This window comes from Chlorocebus sabaeus, chromosome 24, assembly GCF_047675955.1.
Source record: "Chlorocebus sabaeus isolate Y175 chromosome 24, mChlSab1.0.hap1, whole genome shotgun sequence".
Lineage (NCBI taxonomy): Eukaryota > Metazoa > Chordata > Mammalia > Primates > Cercopithecidae > Chlorocebus > Chlorocebus sabaeus.
Window position 1 is genome coordinate 9103432 of NC_132927.1, and position 8037 is coordinate 9111468.

Genomic DNA, 8037 nt, shown 5'->3' on the forward strand with positions numbered 1-8037 from the left:
ATGCCATTGGAATTTTGGTAGGGATTGCATTGAATCTGTAGATTGATTTGGGTAGTATGGGCAATACTACTCCCCAAATTAACATTAACATTTAACAATTTAATTCTTCCAACTCATGAACACAGGATATGTTTCCATTTATTTATGTCTTTTTCAATTTCTTTTTTGTAAATATCTTTACACAGAATATTTTAAGAACTTTATAATCAGAAAACAAACCTTTATTTTCCCATTTTTATTGCCTAATTGTTGCCCCACTAATTGCTTTTTTTTTTTTTTTTTTTTTTTTTTTTCCCCCACTCCTGTCACCTAGACTGAAGTGCAATGACACAATCTTGGCTGACTGCAACCTCTGCCTCTGGGGCTCAAGTAATTGCTTTTTATCTTTTCATTTTTTCATTATATTTTCTCTATGATTCCAGCCTCCACCCTAAAACTGGTTTTCATGTTTAAAAGTCCTGCCTCCTCCAGAATCTTGTCTAAATATAAGCATTTAATATACTATAAAACAGACACTACAGAATGATGAGGAAATGAAATCAATAAATTATTTTGGGACCACTTATTAACTATTTTAAAATCCAGAATGTCATTTCACATCCTAATTCCAAACAAATTTTAGGTGAATTGAAAATCCAAATCTAACAGTGAGGAAAAATAAAATAAACAGGAGCATGGTGTCCCTTATTTGCCACATTCTGTTGGTTAAAAGCAAGTCATGGGTCCCACCCACGCTCAAGGGGAAGGGTTTGTAAAAGGATGTGACTCACGAGAGTCACCTTAGTGTACGTCCAGCAGGTTGATTGATGCCTGCAACAACACAGATGACCCTCAAAATCATTATACTGCAGGAAAAAAAATAAAATAAAATAAAAGAGAGCACTTACTTTTATTCAATTTACATATACACACAACTGTAAATAGTTTGTCTCTAAGAAACTCACTTTAAATATTGAAAAAAAAAGATGGACCAAAACTAAAAAGATGGAAAAAAACAAATACTATAAAAAGGCAAAACAAAAGAAATCAATAATTTATTAGTATTGAATAAGTGGACTTCAGAATAAGAAATATTATCAGGAATAAGTGGGGGTATTTTATAATGTTAAATCTTTGAGTTGCTAATAAATGAGTTTCAAGCACACGAAGCAAAAAAAAAAAAAAAAAAAGTATGGACTGAAAAGTAAAATAGAAAAGTCCACAATTAGAGTTGGAGATTTTAAACATTCTCTTACAGTATTCAATAAAATAAGCAGACAAAAATCAAAAGGATACAGAAGATTTGAACAACACTATCACCAACGTGATGTAATAAATTGATAGAACATTTTGTCCAATAATAGCAGAATGCACAATCTTTTCAAGTACATATGAAACATTCGCCAAAATAGAATATATTCTGGGCCATAAACCAGTTTTAATAATTTAAGATATTTTAAATAATAAAAAGTATGCTTTATGATGGCAATAGAATTAAAGTTAACAAAAAGGCATATAGAGAATTCCCAAATATTTGTAATTGAACAAGTCTGCATAGCCCATGAGTTGAATAACAAAGTCAAAGAGAAATTAGAAAATACTTTTAATTGAATGAAAAGGAAAAGACAACATATCAAAAGTTGTCAGATGCCATCAAGTCAGTGAGGGGAGAAACATTTATAAATTTAAACACTAATATTAGGAAAGAAGAAGGGATTCACAAAGAATCTAAATTTCTACCTTAAGAAACTAAGAAAGGAAGAACAAATTAACCTAAAGTAACCACAAGAAAAGATACAATAGAAAATAATACTCAATATAATAGAAAACAAAATAATAAAAATATTAATTGAACCATAAGTTGGTCCTTTGGAAAAAAATTAAAGTGATAAACTGCTAGTAAAAATATCAAGAAAAAGCAAACATAAATTACCCACAAAAAGAATGAAAATGGAAATACCAGCTGGGCATAGTGGCTCAGGCTTGTAATCCCAGCACTTCAGGAGGCTCATGTAGGTGGAATGCTTGAGTCTGAGTTTGAGACCAGCCTGGACAACATAGCAAGACCCCATCTCTACAAGAAAACACAAAAAATAGCTGGGCCCACCTGTAGTCCCAGCTACTGAGGAGGCTGAGGTTGGAGGATCACCTCAGCCTGGGAGGTAGAGGCTACAGTGAGCTGTGATCATGCTACTGCACTCCAGCCTAGGTGACAGAGTGTGACCTTCTGAGGAAGAAAGAAAGAAGAAGGAAAGAAGAAAGAAAGAAAGAAAGAAAGAAAGAAAGAAAGAAAGAAAGAAAGAAAGAAAGAAAGAAAGAAAAGAAAAGAAAAAATATCACTACGCATACTACTTTAAAATGTAATAAAGGAATAGTATAAATAGCTTTATGCCAATAAAGCTTAGATGAAAACATAGATGATATAGATAAATTTCTTGAAAGACACAAATGGTCACAACTCACTGAAGAAGAAATAGATAATCCATATATAAGAAAGAAATAATACCAATATACACCTATTCTTTCAGAAGATGTAAGAGTAAGAAAACTTTCCCACACATCTTATGAGGGTAACTTCATATCAAAGCCACACAAAGATATTATAATAAAGTTCTTGGGCAATATCCCTCATGAATATAAACAAAAAAATTCTTACCAAAATTGTAGCAGTCAAATTTAGCAATATACACAAAGGATAATATAAAATGACTAAGTGAAGCATCTCAGGAATTCAAGGTTAGTTTAATATTTGAAAATAAATTAAGATGATTCAACAAATTAATAGAATAAAGCAGAAAAATTGTATGACCATTCTAATAGACACAGAAAAAGCATCTGACAACATTCAACTTCCATTCATGTTAAAAACTCTCGGCAAGCTATGAATAGAAGGGAACTTCCTTAATCTGGCAAAGGGGATCTATAAAGTCCTACAATTCTTGTCACTTCTTTTCACTATTGTACTGGAGGTCTTGGTCAATGCAATAAGGTGAGAAATAAAATGGCATACGGATTAGAAAAGAAAAATAAAACTGTCAACGAATCTGCAAAAAAGCTACTTGAACAAATTTAGCAAGGCTGTAGGATAAATATATAAAAATCAATTGCATTCCTACATACTAGCAACAAATGATTAGAAATTAAAACTGAAAAATACCACTTACAATAGCATCATAAAATAAAATATTTAGGTATAAATTTGACAAATGTGAGTACAAGAATTATACATTTAAAACATTAAAAAATTGCTGAATTTTTAAAACAACCTAAGTAAACGGAGATATTTACTATGTTAATGGATCAGAAGATTCAACATTGGCAAGGCATTCGTTCCCCACAACAATAAAACATAATTTTAATAAAAACACCATGGAATTTTGTTTCAGAAATTGGCAAGCTGATTCTACATAGATGTGATAAAAACCTAGAATGAGTAAAACAATATTGATAAAGAACAAAGTTGAATTTTTACTGACTTCAAGACTTATTATTAAGCTACAGTAATCAAGATAGTGTCACACTGTTGTAAAGATAGAAAAATAGATCGGTGGAACAGAGTTCCATAGACTCACCTTGCACATTTTAACATCACTGCAAATTTCCTTCCTGGTATTTTCCTTTACAGAACAATTATTTTATTTCAAGTCTGTCTGTCTCACTGTGCTATAAAAGCTGTAACCAGGGTCTATCTTGCACACTGGTCTGTTCCTAGCCTCTAGCATGATGACTGTCATGTAGTTGGTGCTTACTGTATATGGTTCAACGTAATATAAAGATTGTGAATCTACAACCATAACTTTACTATATAAGGCATGTCACATATCTTCATTTTCTTCAAATCAAGTTAAACTGAACCTTAAATCCACACCCTCAATATCTCACTATCACTGTATTTCTCACATGGATAGTGAGAAATACAATATTAATAATCAACATTGGTTGTTCATGGCAGGTGAGGGGGTGGATTCTGGGAAGGTATCCTTACCAACTCTTAACCATCCATTAAATTCTTCAGCTGTGGGACCCCCCAAACACCATTGTAACACCGTTGTACTCTCCCATGAGGTCTTCCACCTGCTCTGACCCCAGCTGACCTTAATCTTTGCAGGCACTGCCATCTCCTTTCCACTCTAGGATAAAATAATTCAATAAAATAATTTATTTTTAAAAAAACATAAGGAACAGTTTTTTGTTTGTTTTCTTGAGAAAGGGGAGACAGGGTCCTGCTCTGTCACCCAGGCTGGAGTGCAGTGGCATGATCATGGCTCACTGCAGCCTTGAGCCCCTGCTTTGGGAGGCCGAGACGGGCGGATCACGAGGTCAGGAGATCGAGACCATCCTGGCTAACACGGTGAAACCCCGTCTCTACTAAAAATACAAAAAACTAGCCGGGCGAGGTGGCGGGCGCCTGTAGTCCCAGCTACTCCGGAGGCTGAGGCAGGAGAATGGCATAAACCCGGGAGGCGGAGCTTGCAGTGAGCTGAGATCCGGCCACTGCAGTCCAGCCCGGGCTACAGAGCAAGACTCCGTCTCAAAAAAAAAAAAAAAAAAAAAAAAAAAAAAAAAGAAATCCTTCCACCTCAACCTCCCAAGTAGCTGGGACCACAGGTGCCCGCCACTACAACCAGTTCACTATTTTGTTTTTTGTTTTTTTTTTTGTTTTGTTGTTTTTTTTGGTAGAAAAAAGGTCTTAATATGTTGCCCAGGCTGGTCTTGAACTCCTGGGCTCAAGAGATTCTCCTGCCTCGGCCTCCCAAAGTGTTGGGATTACAGGCATGAGCCACTGAGCCTGGCCAGAAGAGCATTTACTTCAAGCAGCTTTGACATAAGAGGTTACCTGCTAGTAGAGGTTAGAGATTTAAAAATACAAGAGGGAAAGGCCAGGCGCAGTGGCTCATGCCTGTAATCCCAGCACTTTGGGAGGCTGAGGTGGGAGGACTACCTGAGGCTAGGAGTTCTACTAAAAATACAAAAAAAAAAAAAATTAGCTGGGCGTGGTGGCGGGCGCCTATAATCCCAGCTACTCAAGAGGCTGAGGCAGGAGAATTCACCTGAACCCAGGAGGTGGAGGTTACAGTGAATCAAGATCTCACCATTGCGCTCCCGCCTGGGCAGCAAGAGTGAAACTCCATCTCAAAAGAAAAAAAATACAGGAGGAAAAAACACAAAATCATATCTCAATAAACTGTTCTTCCACAGAGAAAAAAATGACCACATGAATGAATGAGTGTATCCAGGTCACTAAAACTAGTGATTTTCTCATTATTATAGCCATTTGCTATCTCAGCCACCATCATAATTGCATATTCATTTTTTACATGCTCTTTCAAAGGCTTCTCCTTGCTCTTAGCATGAAGATCAAAAACTTTGACGAGGCACTCAAGATTTTACATGGTCTAACCCCAAGCTTTTTCTTTGTCACACTCCCTCTAACTCTAAGGCAGCAGTTCTGAATTTTGGCTATGCATTGGATTCAGCTGGGAACTTTTAAAACAATACCAGAGTCCTGCCTCATCCCCTAATGATTGTTATCTAAATCTCAGGGGATGGGGCCCAGGTGTCTGCATTTTTTTTTAAAGCTCCTAAGTGCAGCCAGGGTTGGGAATTATTGCTTCAAAGTCTCTAGCTACACCGGTCGTGTTTCTACTTACTTCAAAGTAGAATGATTCTTCCCAAATTTTGAAACTAGGTCAGCCAACTGCATTCTCTTCCAGCCTTTTCCATCATTAATGACTGATCAGTAATCTTCATACCTCAACTCAACTCTCCTTCTCACGGAAGTCTTCCCGTAACCACCAAACCAGGTCAGATCCCCTGTTCTTTGCTCTCATCACACCTAACGCCTTTTCCTCAGAGCATGTACCATGGTGTGTAATTATCTTCTATGATTTTTTATTAACATCTCTCTCCCATATTAGATCGTCAACCCCACGAAGGCAGTGGGTATTGGGGCATTTGTTCATAATTATATCCAGAGCTTAGGGCATAATAGAACAACAAAAGTTTGCACAGTGAACACAAATGAAAAAAATCAAGGTGTGAATATAAATTCATACATTCAGAGGAATGTATGAGCATACTGGGAGTATGTGATCAAGTATGTAATACATAATAAAGATGAGAAACTATACTCTTTTTTTGGATAAGTTTGAAAGACCTTGAAAATACTTTCACAGATGGTAAATTGACAAGCCTAGTTGTCAAATATTTTCTGCTTCTAACATCTATACCCGACAACTTTAGTAAATAATTTCAGAATTTATGAGAAATATTTAATATTTTAATTATTTTGGTTTAATTTTCCAACTTGAATGAAGAAAACTTAGTCTTGTGAAAAGAGAGAAAGAAAACCTTGGCATGCGACTTAATGAAGAAACAAATAACTTTCAAAGCCTTACAAACTACAGTATTTGTACCTAGGTGCAAAAGTCATCTCCACAAGCACCAAAAACACGTCAAAATGAAATTAGAGTTTCCTCTTCAGGAATTTCTTAGGGAATAGAAACAGAAATTCTGGCATGTATAACATGGCGTTTTGATCATTTATTTACTGGAAAAAAAATATCAGTTCGGATGTACTATGGGTTTTCAGTGAGGTCTGACTTAATTTGAAGTATTTATTTTAGAATTTAATAGACTTGTCAAAAAATCCTTTATTAAGAAATATAGAATTTTCCTTCAATATGTTTTCTTCTTTCTTTAAGATGTGTTGGTATTAAACAACTATAGTTTATAATTCAAACTCTAAGTATGAAAAATATTTAGCACTATTTCTCAACAACCTGCAGTTTAAGAAACTGTCCAGATGATAAAATTATGATTTAGAGATTGAGTCATTATTTAGTTCTTAGGCTGATTTTTCAATAATTAATCATTTAATTGCCTTCATATGTGACTTTCCTATTTGCAATACCTGTGGTAGTTATAGCAGAATATGTAAGATACCATTTGGTTTCTTTTAAAGATCATGGCTGGGTGTCTCTGCTCTGTTCTTTGCAGGGACTAGTATATACGTATTTCACCATAGCACATTCAAGGCTAAGCGATATTTATGAAATCCTTAAACAGCTGTTTCTAATGTTCTGCCCTGTGCATTGTGTTGATTAGTGGCACGTGGCATGGCGATCACACAAGGTTCAGAAGAGAGGCCTTCAGAGGCCCTCACCAAGTTCCCCAACACTCGCCTCCATCACAGATGCTCACCGACAACGTTTCTTCAGCTGTTCTAATAGCTTCTTTCCCCCTCAGTTGACCATTGAAATGGCTGATCTGTTTGCATTGATAGGGGTCAGTTAAAGCAACTATGAGACAAACATTATCGACTAGCCATTGTGTGTCCGATACTGCATGGAGCCCTGGCAAAGCAAAGGTAATGCATTTAATATTTTCAGCAATGAAAAATAATTATTTGATCACTTAATCGTTGGGGTTTTTGTGTCAAGGAGTTCATCTTTATCCACATGGCACCTTTGTAATAGAAGAAAGATAACATTTGTTGGCCATTTATTAAGTGCCAGGTTTTTTTTCCTTAACAAATCCAATTCTATGCCTCAAAGCACCACTCTGGGATGAGAATTTTTTTAGCTTCATTTTGCAGATGGGAAAACTGGGGCTCTGAATGGTTAAGTCACTTGCCTGTGAGTGAGTGGCAGAACTTCGCCAAGCTACCTAGGAAAAAGTCCCTGGATACTAAGAACTCAGAAAGAATGGCAGAAAATGAGTCCACATATCCCTTGCTGAAGAACTGTCCCCTTAGAGGGTCGAAGCAAAATGTCACAAATATTAGAGGAAGCAAATTTTGTGACATCAGAGCATATGGAGAAATAGATGCTTGTGCAAATAGGAGAGGGGTAAAAAAGTCCTTTATTAAAAAACCTTGAAAATGCAATCACCCTTTCCAAGTGCCAGGCATTAGTAATTTGCTCACCACCCTTCCCTGCAAGCCTGTGCGTTTTAACACAACCAGTTCTTTTGTATTACAGGCATGACACCCATTTTTCTGCTACTCGGACAGAGTCACTTAACAATGATATGATGCAAATATTTGTCCCCAGGTGC